Below are 17,567 nucleotides of genomic sequence, written 5' to 3' on the forward strand. Positions count from 1 at the left end.
ATAAGCTGGGTTCCTGCTGAAATGCTTCATAGAGATCAGGTTTGTTGACAGCTTTTGATTTTACTGCTTGAGAAAAGCACAAGGACACTGAAGGGAAAGAACTGAAGCATCCTTCCAAACACGACTGGCCCCAACCCCTCATCCCTGTTCCCAAAAGCAATCTACTTGAGACGCCTGGGAAGTCCAGAGAGTATTGAGGGTCATTTCCTCCTTAGTGTAATTCTTCCGCTTTTGTAATTCTCTTATCTTCCATTTTAGCATTTGCATGGCCACCAAAAAGGGACAAAAACTTCCTTCAAGATGGACAGAGCTACCAACTGTTTGTTTGCAAAACGCATCCAATACTGCATCAAAAAGACAGGCGGTGACCTAGTCCGGAAGGGAGAAGCTACAGAACGGAGCAGACTGAATATAAAATACTTGGGAGATGAGCACAAATGAAGATTTGCTCGCAGAACATTTTTGTTTCATTCTTCATTACCGGGTGGGCGACAGCAGTACACACTGCAGTGGGTGAGCACACGGGGGTTTCAAGGAAGACAGAATGCCAACATTCATTCCCTGGAGGTGCAATCTCACTTACATGACACCCACGTTCACACTGGAATCACAACCGCACCAGCTACAATCTTGCTGCAGCCCCTGCTTGCAGGATGCTTTTTAAATATATTCTAAATCCTAACAGAGTCTTCCATTAACCCAAGTTCTCCGACAGCAGAGTCAAATGCAGGATCCTTTACGGTTAAGGAAAGCTTTACCTACAGCTGTATCACTAGTGCTATCCACCAAAGTTGTACTTTACTATATATCTTAAAATATGTAAGCCTGACTAGTTATTCCTTACAGCTTCGTAAGATAACAACACTAAGATAACCTGAGACACAGGGACTTTTGGTGTTCGCAGCTTGCTCCAGGACTCAGGGCAAGGAGATAGCATCTTTGCATCAAGAAATACACATCAAGGTTTCCAGTCAGGAAAGGTTTCCAAGGTTTCTCATTTAACAAAAAAGGGGCTAGAGAAAGCCTTGTTTCCGCTCCACTTATCTGATAAATGCAATAAATTGTATATAAAAGATCATCTGACACAACCTCTCTGAATCTTGCTGAAACACGGAAAGGAAGCAAAATCAACCTAGGTAGCTAGAATTCCCTTCCATGTTTTTACACAAATGGTTTAAAAATAAAAGTTTCTGGATACCTTGGCTGAATACTTCCACATAATTAGTACCTGCACGCAAGTATGCTTGCCAATAAATAGCAGGTTTCAGAATTCAACACATATATCTATCTACGCCAACTTGGGTCTTTCAACAGATTAACTCCGTATGACAACCTTGCTGCAAGTCTCAGACGGGAAACACTTCCCTCCCCCCTATCAACTGAAATCATAGGCATAAATGCTTAGAAGGAGATTAGGGGGAGACGATTTTGCAAAGTACAAAGCATTGACCCGTTGATCCTGTTTAAGTAGGTGAAGATTCTAAATTTGACTGAAATGGCAACATTCAGTCCAATGCTCTGTGTTTTTCAAGATCTGCATAAGCTTGTAAAGCCTCCCATTTGATTTTAAAAAGGAGGTTTCATTTCACACTCTCTAGAAATGTTTTCTGCTTTCAGCCCATTTCATCCGTAAAATACTGAGAAATTGCACATACGTATATTCTGCAGAACCTAGAAAAATTAAAGGTTTTGTGCTTCACCTGTTAGCTCTGAAACAGCAACAGTTGCACACAATTCACTAGCTTGCGCCAGCTTTTTGTTAGTGGTGTTCTAGCATCCAGCAGGGATGATTACTTCATTAAACGACACGTTCTATAAGCTTTTACAATAGACAAAAAGATACTGAAATATAGGCCAGCTGCATTTCTTATTTTCACCCACATAATACTGTTAAATCAATGGGATTTGCATGGATTAACTAAGGACAAAACTAGCCTTTTTTTAGTAATAGCAAAACGACATTAAGATTATAACCCATTTCACACTCCCAAGACTAATTACTTCCTTACTCAACTTATTGGAAGACTCTTCCCGCCTGAAAGAATCATGTCAGATGAAAATAAAGCAGCCTTTTTTTTTTTCTTTTAGATATATTTTAAAAGTGAAAGAATTAACCACCACATTTTCTTCAAAGAGTAAAGAAGGCACACAGGCTGCTCTTCTGCTCGGGCCATATTCCTCCTGGTTAGAGGAAGAGGAACATAAAGGTTCTCCCAGTTCACTGAATCCTGAGCTGTGTCATCACAGATGACCATGACATAATTCCTTTCAGAAGATGAAGCCCCAACTACCTCTGAGATTCCTGTGCATGAATAACAGGGCCTGTATTTCTAACAGCACACGGGAACATTCAGATAAAACGTCACTGAGGTTTTGAAATGATAAGCAGAAAGCACACTGTGGTATTAGTTTTGTTAAACTTTATAAAAGCTTGAATTTTAGTTTTATATTAGTCTTTATATTAGCCTATATTAGCCTGCAACGCTGAATTTCCCAGAGTGAAGTAATGAGTGTCTCAAAATCATTTAAAAATGGTTTTGCTATCCTCACACTGCAGCTGAACTTCCCCCTCACCCTGCAATACTTACAAAATAACTAATCTTGGAGCTACTGAAATGCGAGTTTGGTTTTAAAGGGAGTCAAACAAAAAATGGGCTCAAGGATACGTCGGGTCAGGCAGAGAAACACGCCTTGTGCATGTCAGATGCACAACTGCATGGCTATCGCATAAGAAATTATCAGCAATCTAGCGCTCCAGTGTTGCTGCCCATCTGCATGCTGCTCTCGGTTTACAGCCGCTGCAAGTTAGCTCAGCTCAGCTTAGCCTACAGCTAAAGTGGGTTATTCCATTCATTTTTTAGCTTAGCTGCTGACAAATCAAGGGGCTATTTGCTTTTAATGCTGTGAAGATTACTAAGGGCAACAAGTTACTAACCCAGAATCCACACAGACACTCACTTGACGGCTGCCTCTCTACAAGTGCAGAAACAAGTATCCGGCCGCGAGTGCCTGCATGGGGCCGCATCCTCAGCTGCAGCAAAGGCTTGCACAGGTCAGCCTGTGGGATTCACGGCATGTATGCGCTGTACAGGCTCAACGATCCCGGGGGGCAGCTCCTAAAAGCATCGCGAGCTGAACACCAGCCTGAATTTTGGCTCCAGGGTCTCTCGGCAGCTGACAGCTCGCCGAATAAATTGAAGAGTCACCGTTTGCCATCAGACTGGAAATTACCTGTAAGCAGAGCTTTGGTATGGATTTCTGGAGGATTACTACTACTCATTTCCAGGCGAGAGAGCGTCAGCAGAACCCTGGCTGTCTTTCATCAAGACTGACGATTTTCATAGCATTTTCCTCCAGCATGCAGTTTATTCTTCTGGCCCCTTGTTTGCAAGCTGCTTGCACCCATGGCTCCTTGCACCCTCAGTAACTGCTGCCCGGGTTTACACCCCCCACCCTAGAGACTGCCTTTCAGTGGTGTGGAAGGCATGCACTACCGTTTAAGTATTTTGGAACTGCTTGGAGTGAAACGTACAAAATGCTAATGTATCACTAGACTCCTACAATATTTTTAAATAGCATCTCCGGTATTTGAAACTATTTTACAAGCAAGTCAGTGTTCTATGACACCAAAGATTTTTATTTTATCTTTTTAAGTTTAAATATTACAGAAAAGTGGGTGTTGATATGATCTGCCAGCAGCACAAACAAAATGTACAAATCCAGACTAGAAACGAAATAATCTCTTCACATTGGTGAAACTAAGGCAGAGCAACAGGAAAACACAACACACAACAGCTTAAAACTATTGAACAAACAAGTAGAACAAAGATTTCAAGGCATATTTGGACATTTTCTTCTTCAGGCAACATGTCAAAAAAACTCTTTCTCCCCTTCTCCTTGACAGACTGTTTGATTGGGCCCAAAGCCACACAACCAAGCTGTGATCTTGGCAAACCCCAGAAGGTAAATAAGGTTGGGCACAAAGCGCAACTGGATAGGAGGCATCTGAATACTGAAGGATGAGATGCTGGCAACTCAGCAAGAAGCACAAACTGCTCTGAAACTATGCTCCAGCACAATGCCAAGAGTACTCCACACGTCTCTACATTACCAGGGCTGTTATCTATCTCCAGCTGAGCCCTTCATGAGTTTAAAAGGCTAAACAACTCCAACTTCCTGGGCAAATTCAAACTTTTTAAAATTTTTCCTTGAGCAATTAAAAAAAAATTTAACTTCAACTAGTTAACTTTTTAGTAGATTTTGTTTTCAATCCTGCTACTAGCGTGGCATGAAAATATAAGGAAGTGTTACCACACTCTTTTGCAAGACAGGATATATTTCAGCAGTAACAATCCCCCTATATACGCTCTGTAAGCAGTTGGTTCTCTCAGAGCTAAAAAACACTAAGGAGATGCCAAGCCACATTATTTGGCCATTTTCTTTTGTTTTAGCATTGTGTAGTGGAACCATCTGTGCAAGATTCAATCAATAATCAAAGTGAGCTACAGCCAGATGACAAATTTTTCTGCTTCTGTAGGTTTAAATGTCAAATTACCAGTGCCATTAGAATTCGGGCTTGCTTTTAACTTTAGATCAAAGCTAACGTAGCTGGGAAGACAATGCTTGCCTCCCTCCGCCTTCCCCCCTTCTTGCTGCTCTGAAATCATCTGTCTTCAAGCCAGAAGTCTAAATGGCGTGTACAGTGAATTCAAAACAGAGAAGGTTGATGGGAGTCTACTGCCAATTCCACTCCGCAGTCACAGCTTGCTCCCAGAGCGCCATTAGCTGCCTGCAATCAAGGGCGGCTGACTCAGTTCTGCTCGCTGTCCAGGTTTAATAGGTTCAGCTAGTTAATGAGCAACGGCTAGATTGCATTTCCAGGACTTCGCATCACTCACAAAGCAATTAAGTGTACACTTCTTGGTCTCCTCGAGGAGCTGGAGAGGAGTGCCTTATTTCGCTGAAAGGATAAATGCAACCCGCAATTTTGAAAACTGAATAGCGCAACACAGTGGGAAACTGTCAGAATATTCACCTTCTGTAAGCATCAAGACGAAAGCATCGTTACTCTTCCGTAAGCTTCTGAAGGGCTCCCTTACCTGTACGCTCCTGGATTATAGATTGCTCTTGCCAGATGAAACCAAGAGCTGTAAACCACTGGGAAGTATCTCAGTGAGCTGCTGACAAAGCAGGCTTGGGAGCCTTTGTACTATCTACTGAAACAAAAGATACTTACTTTGAAAGCCCTTGCAAAGGCAATGATACTTTCTATATGCTCCGGCGAGCCATTCCAGCAGAGGATTGCTAGGCACCTTACAGTGAAACAATTACCACCAAATTTACAAAGCTCAGAAGTCAAGTGACTTGAGCGCTTGGGAATCCCTCACAAAAGGAGGGCAACGTCCCCAGAGGACAAGGCTACCTGGAAGGGCAGAGCTGCGGGAAAAGCAAGCATTTTCTTCTTTACTCACATATGTTCACTCACGCCCCCCTTCACCCCCACGCTCTGGCCTGACTTTATTTTTGTAAATGTATGTACCATTACTGCCGTAATGCATGTTCCAAATGTTTGCGCCTTTTCAAGCTCTCTCCTGTCACGCAAAGATCCTACTATGTGGGATGGTAGCTTCTGGGGGTGCAAAGGATCCTGACCACTAATTCACAGTTGGATCGGAGCTGGATCCTCAACACGTTCTGAAATGGTAACTCGTCATGTGCGAGGGCTGCCTTTTCCATCCTGTGCAGCTGAGCCCAAACAAGAAAGGAATCCTACTGACAAAGGTCTAGCTCTTCTCTCCATGAGGGGACTGAAAAGTCATATTGCTTCTCACACCCAAACGTTAAGAACCACAATCAGAGAGCTAGTGAGTAGCCAGATCTAGAGCCCAGGGAAAGAGATAGGCTTGTCAAAATGCCTTCTTCTCCCATCCCAAGTACAGTACTTGCGTATGAGACTTATGAAGTCCTGGATACTTAATGGCTTATAACATCATTATTAAAAAGCAAATAAACAAACAAACAAACAGAACAAAATACTCCAAACCTCTTCACATCTTAGTTCTGTAAAATCAGGAATCAAATAAATCTATCTGGGACAAAGAGATCTTTTGAATTTTCAAGAATGAGATTACCCAATGAATACAACCAAAAGTTCAGCTTCTCTGAGAGCAGGCATAAAAGAACTTAAACTCATCTCCAATTTAGACAGTGGAAGTGTAAGAAGAAACTATTCCTTCACTCATTTACCAAAAAATTCATTGCTAAACTTTAAAAAATACCTAACATGATAACACAGAGTTTTTTCACTACAAAAGCAAAATCGTGCTATGCAAAGGAAGCACAGCCAAAGAGTTATAGAACTTTTTTCTTCTATTATTCTCCATTTCCTTAATGCACGCCAGTCAAAACTATAAAATACTTGTGGGAGAAATGCACAAGGCACGGTTTCACATTCCAAAAGATCTATTTCCATGTGCTGCATAAAAGCCAGGCGACCACCCAGGAAAGCAAGGCAAATGAGATTTGGCCCACCAGTGTTGTTATCACACGCTAGCAGTCCTCCTCTACCAACGTTTTGCGCTGTATTTTCTATGAGATGTAATGAAACCTTGAGACTGGTCAAGATCGCTCGCAGAATCATCTCTAAACCCGCTAGCGAGCTGCATGTGTTGTGAAACAACACTAATGAGCAGCACTGCATTTTCCTCTCTTCAGGGGCCACCTCATTGCTAAAGCAGGATGAATATACCATCCACAGGGGGGAAAAAAAAAAAAAATCAAGCAGACAGTCTTAATACAGGAATATGCTGGAATATTAACGACTCTTTACTTCTCAAAACCTTTCACACTGACTGGCCCTCTCCCCTCCATCACAATACTTTCTCCCCAGTATTACTGAGGAAAGGAGACCAAAGGTAGGCAATATGTAGTCTTGGGAGAAGGTATGACCTGCTACTTCCTCTCCTGAGGGCCTGTGACTATGTTTTCTTTTTTTTTTTTTTTTTAAATATGTTGATCACAGAAAGATTTGGTAACCATAGCAGAGTCGATAAAAAGGAATCAGTCCCTTAGAGGCCAAGCTGGTTGAGAAACTTTGCTGGCTAGAGGCAAAGAAGCAGGCATGACTTGCCGTTAACAAAGCAGAAGGCATTTGTTTTCGGTTAACTGTGTAAAGGGCAATAAAACTTGGCCAACTATTTATTCATTGGAGTGCCTGTAGTGAGAATGGAGGGTGAGGTGTGTGTGAGGTTACTGTAAGCCCAATCTTGGAAGGGAAGCATATGAACATTAGTTTAATCGTTGGAATAAGATAGCCCATAAGGACTGTGGTACATGATACAGAAGAATTGATTTATAAGAGGGATGTTCTGGGCAAGAAAAAGTCTTTAAGAGCTTTCCCAAGATGCCACCTTTCCTACATCTGTTGGCCCATTACCTTCTGTCAGTTCAGGAAGGTTGAGAGCATGAAAAGGTAAAAAACTGCTAGTGAGATGTAGCTTTGTAAGAATCATTTTGATTTTAGCAATAAAGAATGCAAAGTGTACCTTAGGTTTTGCTGAAGCAGACCTCTGACCGTTCCAGCACGCAGGCCAATTAAATTTAACGAAAGCGGAAAGTATTAACAGTCTTACCTAGTCTCCCTCTAAGCTGACATTGGGCAGTGTGACTGCTGGAGCATACTACAGTAGGTGTTAACATACGGCCTCACAAAACGTACCTGAAAGGCTTATTTGGCTCTCAGATCCCGACCTCCGTCCTTGGTTAACACAAGAAGGGGACGGGAACATTACGTTACCAGAGCTGCGGGTATGGTAAAGCAGCTCGATAAAACCCCTGAGCCGGCAGTCAGGCCCACGCGTCTGCCGAACTGCTTGGACGGTTCAGGCTGAGCTCACGGCTCAAAGTGGGGGAGAGAGACTTCAGTTCATCTGAGCGACAGCAAGCGTTTTGGACTTCCAGATCACGACGTGGCAAAAACGTGGGAGGTTTTCACCAGGGATGGGACCACCTGGGCAGACTGCAGAGGCTTACTAGATGAGTGCGCAAGAAGGAAAAAAAAAAAGAAAAAGAGAGAAAAAAAGAAAGGGATAAACTGGATGACCTTGTATTACTTAGCTTGGTCTGTCAGGCAATAGTTAATGTTGAGGAATCTTACAATTTTGTTTATATTCGTTCACCAAAAACAGGTGTTGGGAAACCCAGGATGGGAGGGGCGTGCAGATAAAAAAAGAAAGAGGAACCACATCTTTTACGTGCGTGATCTATTCAGACGAATCTTCTTACCGACAGCCTCTTTTCCTGGAATTGGCACTGCTGCTTAAATGTGACTCTCGGGCTCTCTGATAAACAGAGAGCATACCTCAAATGTTTAGGTCATGTTATACATTTCTGGTGAAGGATGACACGATTCTGACTGGAGTTATGGGAGAATGAAGTCATTTTTAATAGATGCATTATTAAAACTTCCAGGCTTTTGAGAAATTCAGATTCACTTTGCTTTCGGAGGTGGGGGGGGGAAGGTATTTTCATATAGTGCAGCCATGTGCTGCTGTTTATTATTTGAAAAGTAAGGAAGAAAGGAAAGCTCTCTAGTGAGATCCATCTTATTTATGCCCTCAGTCACCTTGCATGCAACGCTGTCCATGCTTGTTACAGCTATGGATTTTGTACAAAAAAAAAAACACTTTGACCCATAGATTTTTTCCCCTCGCCGCTGCTGCTTCTTGTCCAGCACACCAGCCAGCTCACCCTCTCCTTTCTCCTCCAACCCTTTTTGTTGCTGAATGTCAGGGTCACCAGTGTCACCGCTGACATGATTGGTGTTGCTGACATTACACCACTGCTCAAAAGCAAGCAGGCAGAGGGCAGGGGGTGGAGGGGGGGGGAAAAAAAACCCTGCAGCCATTTTAGGCAGAAGGAATCAGGCTAAAACAGATCTTAGCAACCTCGCTCTTGCCAATTAAAAGAAGGTCTTTGCACCGCAACGGACCTCTGCGGCATTTAAGCGATCTCCCTGCGTTTGGGAAATCAGTGGACTCCTGCCTGCCCTGACACGTCCTGGAGGTGTGCTCCAATTTTTTGAGATCAAAGGCAAAGATTGGGATGGGGGGGGGGGGGGAGAGGGGAAGGGGAATAACACATAGACAAAATGGTTTGAAAAGAAAAATAAAACAAGGATCCTGCAAGAGAGAAAGCCTGACCTGTGATTCAGCAGATTCGAATGCTCAGAAGTATACCAGTCTGCGCACTATTGAAAGACAGCAGCACTCCATTACATGTATTGATTTGCAGCACTTTGTCAGCACTAATGATGTTACCTCATTAAAAGAGATAAATGCCCTACTGTTCTACCGAAAGCATCTGCTTCTTCTTCTTTCTTGCCTGTTCTCCAGTAGGGCCCTCAGCAGCAGCATACTGAAATCAAACTGAAATCCAATGCAAAAAAATGCTTACTAAGATTGCTTTCTGTTATTCTTTCCTTCACTTAAGGGTAAAAAGCCAAAGTTATTCTACATTTCTTACCAGGTACTTCTTAAGATACTGAACGAGCAACATCAAAGGAAAACATTAGCCAAGTGGTGGTTCTAGTTAGGGAAGCTTTACAGAGCAACAGCTGCACTTTGTGTTGACCTCAGCACTCCTGCGGGTTAAGAATTTTTAAAAAATAAACTAATATTTATGTTGGGAAATTTGTTTGCTGTTAGGTAAAATAATACAGTTGCAACTTTGATGAAAACAGCTGAAGTGATAGGTTAGGTGGCAATAATTAATTCCGTTTGTTAATCTCCCAAAATATGTTGCCACGTAGAATGCACTGGTTTTGTTTCAACAGATTCCTAGTTAAATAAAAAGGTAGCCATTTACATAATGAACGTTTTATGCGTAATTCCTTTGTGTACAGGGTCTCTAAAGTACACATTATTAAAGCCCATTAAACTCTCTATTTAGCAAAATTATCAATATGCCTCTTGGGAAATTATTACAATGAAGCTGTACCAGTATTTAAATTTCAGTTGTTTAACATTCTTTTCCTAATCGCCCATCCAGGTATCTACTTTAAGGTGCAGTCAGACGTCTTTCGGAATGGCATCAACCTTTCTATGAACTGCTTAAAGAAATATATTTTAAAAATTACTCTTCTAACCTAACATGTTTTTCATAATTAGTGTCAGACAACTACTGAACTACTGCTTTAGAACAGCGGGAACTCCTTCCTGATCTTCTTTACCAAGCATAGCGCTTCATAATTAAATCTAGTTACAGTAACGATTAACCATTTGCAGGCACACAATTTGTTTCAATGTATTAGTAGCTGGAAGATACCAGCCCATTTAAGTCAATTTTGGCCAATAAGGTCCCATCCTTTACCAATGGCTTCTCTATGAGAAAAGCCCTGCCCTTGCATGGGACTACAGGACTCCAGGGATGGAATGGTCCCAAAGTTGTCCAAACTCAGTATTTATCCAGGTCCTCATTCTGTTCCAGCTACTAAAAACTCGGTGGATCAAACCCAAACCGTACGTAAGGCAATGACGGAGCAGCTACGAACTTTTGTTTGTGCCCCTCAGACCACTTCCCTTGAAATGCTGCAAGCTACAGCTACAGATGCTCTCTAGATGTGCTGGATTTCATGGCGCTCAGTCTTAAACTTGATTCCAAACTTGTAAACGTGGCCCTGGCCCTACTGTGATAAGAGCAGTTATTTTTTCAATGAGAAGACTCTCACATTTCTTGGGGTAGAGGAAGCAAACTTCACGATAATAGAGATCACGGGTTAAGTTACTGGGGTGGCACAGACGAGTCCTGATTCCAGCCTGTTAGATTTCCTCCGTGACCTTCAATAAATCACCATGTCCTGGCCTCCACTCCTCATCAGTGTGAGGGTGATATTTCATCCTCTCTTAGATGCAAGAAGAGCTCTGGTTCTGTCCATGAGGCAGTCAGGCTCTCCAGCAAAGACAACCGAGCAAGTACCTACACAGATGTCTTGTGTTTGCCATTTCATCACACCAGCAGTTCTATAATTTGAATACCTCTTCAATATTCAATCAGCTTCATCTGCAAGAAGGGAATACAAATATATCTAACAGACGCAGACAGCTAAAAAGTTTCTGAAACCAATGGGCACAGAAATAAACAGAAAATCAAGTAACGAAGTGGTGGTTGCTCAACAGCACACTACTCATTGAACAAGTATGCAGAATTCAGGCTATCATACAACCAACTGTTTTGATATGCCACGATATTAAAGTTTACATGCAAATACACACAAAAGGAGGGCTAAAGTCATTATTGGAAGCTGTCTGGTACATACAGTACGAGTTCCTTTGACAAGCATGAATCAAATATTGTCCACTCATTTTGGCTCTAAGACAAATTCAATGCCCTCTGGCAGGCCAACACAATAAAACTGTTTCCATTATGACCAAAAGTCCTCCAGAGAACAATCTTTGGAAAAACAGCACAGCAAATGGGTGGACATATTTTAATCATACACTAATTCCCTATAAATCAATGGACAAAAAGTGCTTCCTTTCTCCAGCTACAAACTCTGAGCCAAATCACCTTCTCTGTTTTACAAATGCAACCTCATTGACTTTATGCTAGAGTTACGTATGCATCAGAGCGGATTTTGTCCTTGCGTGCAATGGGAGGCCAAATCACCCATGAATAAGAAAGGAAAAAAAGCTGTTCATCTTAACTGAAGTGGGTTGTGGAGTATCCCTCTCACCTTCAAAAAGGAGATATACATCTAAGTAAGGGACAGGAGGCACAATACTGTTACTTTCACTTATTTGGTTTGCCTCTATATTGGGAAACACATTTTTATAATTAGAAAAGAACATGTTTTTCAGGCTTTTCAGGTTACTTGATCCCACTGCAGATCAGAAGTCCAAGAACATCACATGTGGGATTAGAAAAGTACCTGTCATCTCCATTAAAGACACACATCTCTTACCCCATTTGATAGGTCAATGGTGCAGCTCTGCTGTAGCCTGAACTGATCTAAGAATAAATCCAGTCCCTTGTTCTCATCCCCTCCTTTGCTTCAGCCTTAGTAACGTTATCAGGCATGATGGTTCTGATGAGTTGCCCGAACAGCCACTTCTTTAGTTTAGTTAGCTTTGGGCTGGATTCACCCCATCGAGCAGCTCATGCAATGGCCTCGTAAGCACCAACAGTGGTGCAAGAGAGAAGATGAGAACTCCTGGCCAAGGCCATGGCGGGGAGGGAAGGAGAATGGACTGCTGCAGCTGTAGCTGGGACCGGCTTAGGTTGCCACAAACCTCTTTCATCCCAGATGCCTATGCCTACCAGGAGGCACTGCAGAAATGTGAGATACAGCATGCAGTAAACCATTCCTTACAGGCAGTGCAATACACATGCCAAACATTCCCAGCTTCTTGTATCTCAGGTGTTAAACATACCAGATGACAGACAGTGCTAAAGCACCTGGCAATACATCTTCACTCTCTTTTGCAGGATATCAGGTGTAGATGTGGTGCAGCCTTAATTCCTTGTTGCGGCATGTGGACAAGCAGCTACCTCAGTCAAGCTGTCACTTTGTCTCTCCTGCCACCTACTGTACTAAAAATCAAAATATGTGGCACCAACTCAAGTGTGTCTCCACTCCTGTTTGAAAATATCAACCTGTAGTTCTTCTAGAAGTATTGGTGTTTGCACACGGGCACACTCTGTTGCAGCAACTGCTCCAGCAATGCTGTCCGACGCTTCTTGATTAAGGCTAAACGTAGCATTTTGCAAGTAACTCGCTGATGCTTCATAGTTAAAATCAGCTTTAAATACTAAAAATTCTCCACAGTTTAGGGCAGTGGAATGCCTCTTCCCCAACCCCACACAGAATTTAATCACGGAAGATTTATTTTAAATAGCAAACACATCATAATGCCCATAACCCTACATCCCCTTATTTGCAGTTATTTCTGAGGGCTAAACTGACAACGGGCAAAACCCAAAAGAAAAATAACTTCCCATTAGGTGTATGATTGTCAGCCTGTGGGAAGGGGTGAAACTGTCACTGCATTTGAACTAAGTAACCAAACCAGTATCACCCAAGAATAGACGTGCCAAATACAAGAGTCTGCTTTAGACCGTGGTTTATTTTGTCCTTTTAACCTCTCACTCTCAAAGCACATCTGAACAAGTTTCGACTGTGCCATGCATGCCCTCCACAGCATAGCGCTACGCAAGTGAAGCTTCCTCCACAAGACTGGCACATGCTCGCTCAGGCTCTAAAATCAGGCCGTGCAGAAGGTGCTTCAAAATTACACCAATGCTTCCGTCCACACGATGCATCCAAGGAAAAAAAAAAACCTACGTTTTCATAACCATCTGGGTTCCGACATCAGGCCAGATATTGAAACTGTCAAGCTGGTCCAGCACAGTCCAAACACATTGCAGGAGCTTCAAATCCATTAATGGTACTATATGAAAACCAACAAGCAATCAGCCCAACAGTGAATGGACAGAGACCTCAGGTGAATTATTTATACCATCCTTCCGGAAGGTGATTGCTTGACAACTCGGTTATTTAGCCTTTTCTTATTAATTTTAAGAAAGTGTTCAAATCAAAAACAAACTGAAATTGCTAGAATATTCTCACTGTTTTCTAATAAGGAGCTAACCTGCACGTGCTGGTTTATTTTCCTACACAGGGCATTCCCTTTTACCTAATCAACAGGCAACAGCCTGGAGCTATATGAGAGCAGATATCTTTGATAAAAGGAATATTTAGATGAAAGAGAAAGGCTTTCAACATTTGCGTGATCAAGTAAGCTATCAAATTCATTTATTTATGCTGTGACCATAGTAATCAAGAGGTATTAAACGTGGAACTGAGCACCAGCTAAAGTGCATTCTAAACCAGTTTTTTCACTGATTTCAACAAGGAAATCTTTTACTAGCAGAAACTCTTTAGAGTCTTTTCAGGCTGCAATTAGAGAAGCAGATACAGAAGACATATTGCTCTACTCTTGCAAAAGCAAGAGTAAACAGTTTTGTTTTTGCAAGAGGAGTACTAAAGTAATAACAGACCTTTCATGTTAGCACTTAGAATTTGACCAGCTGAAAAAAAAAAAAAAAAGAACCTTTTAATATAATACCACTAACTTGTGCAAAAATATCTCTGAAAAACAAGGACATGTCTTTTCCCTAAGCAAATCTGACAAGGCTATAACTAAAAATATTTGTGTTAGCACACTCACTTCAGTATGGACACAAGAAAACAACTAGAATGAATAATGGGAGTGAATAGGCATAAAAAATGACTGAGGCATCAAAATGCCTGAACAGTAGTGATATAGCCACTTAAGGCCAAATATGGCCCACACGCATCTGTTATACAAGAGTAAATTTATCAGGGAGTAACAGCACATTCTAATGAATTACAAAAAGGTTGCAAACAAGTGAGTGGCCTGTGACACAGGTAAAAAGAGACCTTTTTACAGGGCATGATCAGAGATGGCTTTTGCTGACACCAATGTAATTTACAATAGAATCAAGGCAAAAAAGTAAATGATCATTTTAGCAGTTGCTAAAGGACTGCAAGCTAAAGCCTAATGGACTGAATAGAACCTGAAAACAACTCACTCTTTAATGTAGAAACTTGGAAAACTTGCCACTGTGATGACAGTATCAGAGGGTGCTTGCACATCATCACTAGAAATTCTCAAGTAATTCTCCATGATCTTTAAGCATACTACAAGGAAATTCAAAAAGCCAATTTCACACAGGCTCTGTTGCCCGTTCGGATTGATGCCTCACTAAACCAATAGGCAAAGCTTCATCACCAAAAAGATTTCTACCTCTACTGTCCTCGACAACGGATGGGAGAGAAATTTAAGCTTGTTTGGTCTATGGCTGACAGACTTTCTAACAGAAATTGAAATTTGCGGATCACTGGCTGAAAAGCTGCTCCCAGGGTCTTGCTTGCTTTAAGAGGAGGGAACTGGTTGGGAGATTTTCAGAGTAGATTCTCCAAACAACTTTAAGCTGTTGAGAGAAGCTGCTATCCAGAAGGCTCAAAGGAGGAAAAGAAAGAAGAAAAGGGACATCACAGTTAATAGGATTTGGCCCCAATCAGAAATAGCTAAGTTTCAGAGTAAATCATAAACAGTCTTCCACTTTGCAACTGCACCAGTTCTTCACGGTTGGATGTGAGAAACTTACACACATTGAATGCTTCAAAAAAAAAAAAAAAAAGAGAGAAAAGAAAAAGAAAAAAAAATGCTGATTAATATCTGTTTCGAACAAATCTCGTCTCCCCTCTGCCACATCCAGTAGATAAACCTATGAAGTAAAGGAAATTGCCATAGCTACATAACTTCCAGCTATGGTCATTATTCTTTAGGAATAAGGAAGAATCTGTTGGTCTAGAGATTTATTTATTTTATGGTAAATGCGGGCTTGTAAATTCCATAAATGAGCACTTTCAACACGAGGAAGTCACTACCACACTCAGAAATCACCTGCCAACTGCTGATCCCCCTGTAGAGAATTGTAAAGTTTGGTCAAGTTTTCTGTTGGAGAGAATTGCTATTTCATTCTTTCAAGTGAAACGATTTGAATAATTTGAGCTCAAAGCACAAGGTTACCTTGCTCATAGAGAGAGTACAGTCTTTGATACAACTTCAGATTCAGGCAGATTATACAAGTATGGCACACCGTATGGCCTTTGGAAAGAAATGAAGCGTCTCTCAGCCTGAAGAAAAGAAAGAAAAACTGCTTCTCTTATAAAGTAAGAGCAACTGCTTTGGTGAACCTCGGCGGTGTGAATTCCAGGAACTGGCTATGAGTTATGCCACTCCACGAAGAGCAAGTGGGTCAAACCTCAGAGCAGAATCCACAGTTCTGCTCACCTGGTTAGCAACACGCTGAGGATCTCTTGCTCGTTTGACCTAGATGAACACGACAGCGGCCACCGCTCACTCCAGCTGGGACGCACGGTTGCATGCGAGCTGGGCAATACGTGCTTCTCTCAGCTCTCGACTCTGGAGACTTTCTATATTCAACCGTTCTCAGAAAAGACAGTGAGAAGGAAAATAACGTGGACTCCTTGTACAGAAGTAACATGAGAAACAGAAGATACACTCTAACGCGACTGGCTGTTACCTGGATACTGCAGGTAAAAAGCAAACGGTGCTCCCTGCGCTGACTGACGGAAAGCAACATGCAGAGAGTCTGCAACAACATGTAACTCTCAACATTTACCTGCCAAGGAATTTACCTTTTCAAGTGCCCATGCTATCAGTTCAACCCTGAGAAGAGAGCTACTTGCTTAAGGCAGCAATGAAAGAAAAATAACTTGTGAAAATACCCTCTACCCGGTGTGTGCAGTGAGAATTGAAGCCAAGTGTGAGACATGACATAACATGCAAGCACTCAAAATTAATCCTTCCTCAGATCCCAAAGGAGGCAGCGCCACAGTATGTACAACTCAGGAAGATGCCAATAACAGAGAAGTTTCTGGTCTCATCATGAGTTAGAGGAAAAGGCAGTGTGACCAAAAGAATGGAAGCAATATGAGAAGCAAGATAAAAAAATTAAGGGGCTGATAGCATCTTACAGACAACACAATTGTAGAAGAAGGAGAGGAAGTTGAGCTGCAGTGAAAGAGAGGGAAGGAAGAATAAGTCTGATTTTCCTGATAGGCAGGTCATGAACGAACGGTTCCCGAAACATGTCTAGTCCGGCTGGATGTCCAATATAAAGAGGCACATGACAACACCTGTGGCATCTTCAGAGCACAGAAAGGAGACTGGGGGGAGGAGGCGGGAACAACAACGACTCTCTGCAGGGTGATTAAAAGAACCTCAAGTCTTCTAAGTGTCATGAAGTTATTAACATTTCAACCAGCAATGAATTTAAATAGTTAATGCAGGAATTATGCAGAGCTTGCCCACTGAGGCAAAAATCTTAAGAAAAAAACTTTTGCTCCTCACAGCCTTCTGTTCTTTTGGAAAACCCACAGCCACTGATGGAAGATTAGCTTTATAAAGTGAGAATTTCACTGGAATTGCAGCTCTGGGTAACCACAGGAAATGTTGTTCACAGATGCAGAAAATGTAGGATAATTAGGTATTTTGGGAAGGGGGAAATGAAAGTCCCAGTAATCCTGCAAATACAATACATAACAATGCCATCCTTCTCTGGGACCTTTCAGAGGATCTCTGGGCAACCCACAGACATTCCTCATTAAAAGCTACCATGCTATGGCCACGGCTTATTGCACAGTCTAAGTCTCAGATCTGACTGTACGTCTCTTCCTTACGTGCCTGTCCCCTGCTGCATCTCATCCCAGACATCAGCTGTAAACTCCAAGGGGCAACGACCCTGTCACACGGTTGTGCATTGTGCGGTGGCTCCTGCAGGACCCCAGCCAGGACCCAGGATGCTGTCAAGTGCTACTTCAATATAATTAACGAGGGAGGCCGATAAAGAGACAGAAGACAAAAGGCTTCCACCAAGTGAGAAAACTCTAAAGTACAAGCAGTGAAAGCCCAGCTCAGCTGAGAAGACATTCACCATGCCAAATGTTCTCATTAGGA

General features: G+C 42.1%; 1 protein-coding gene across 16 annotated transcripts in view; it reads right to left on the reverse strand.

Annotated features, from left to right (window-relative positions):
• Positions 1-17,567, reverse strand: part of BACH2 (BTB domain and CNC homolog 2) — a 202,408-nt gene that overhangs the window by 136,761 nt on the left and 48,080 nt on the right. For 2 of the 16 annotated variants that reach the window (XM_068937795.1, XM_068937784.1), the window contains exon 3: positions 7,718-8,030. The exons of the other annotated variants lie outside the window; for them this stretch is intronic. The gene's annotated coding sequence lies outside the window, so the exon portion shown is untranslated. The remainder of the gene's footprint in view (positions 1-7,717; positions 8,031-17,567) is intronic. 16 annotated transcript variants of the gene reach the window in all.

This window comes from Struthio camelus, chromosome 3 (genome assembly GCF_040807025.1).
Source record: "Struthio camelus isolate bStrCam1 chromosome 3, bStrCam1.hap1, whole genome shotgun sequence".
Taxonomy (NCBI): Eukaryota; Metazoa; Chordata; class Aves; order Struthioniformes; family Struthionidae; genus Struthio; species Struthio camelus.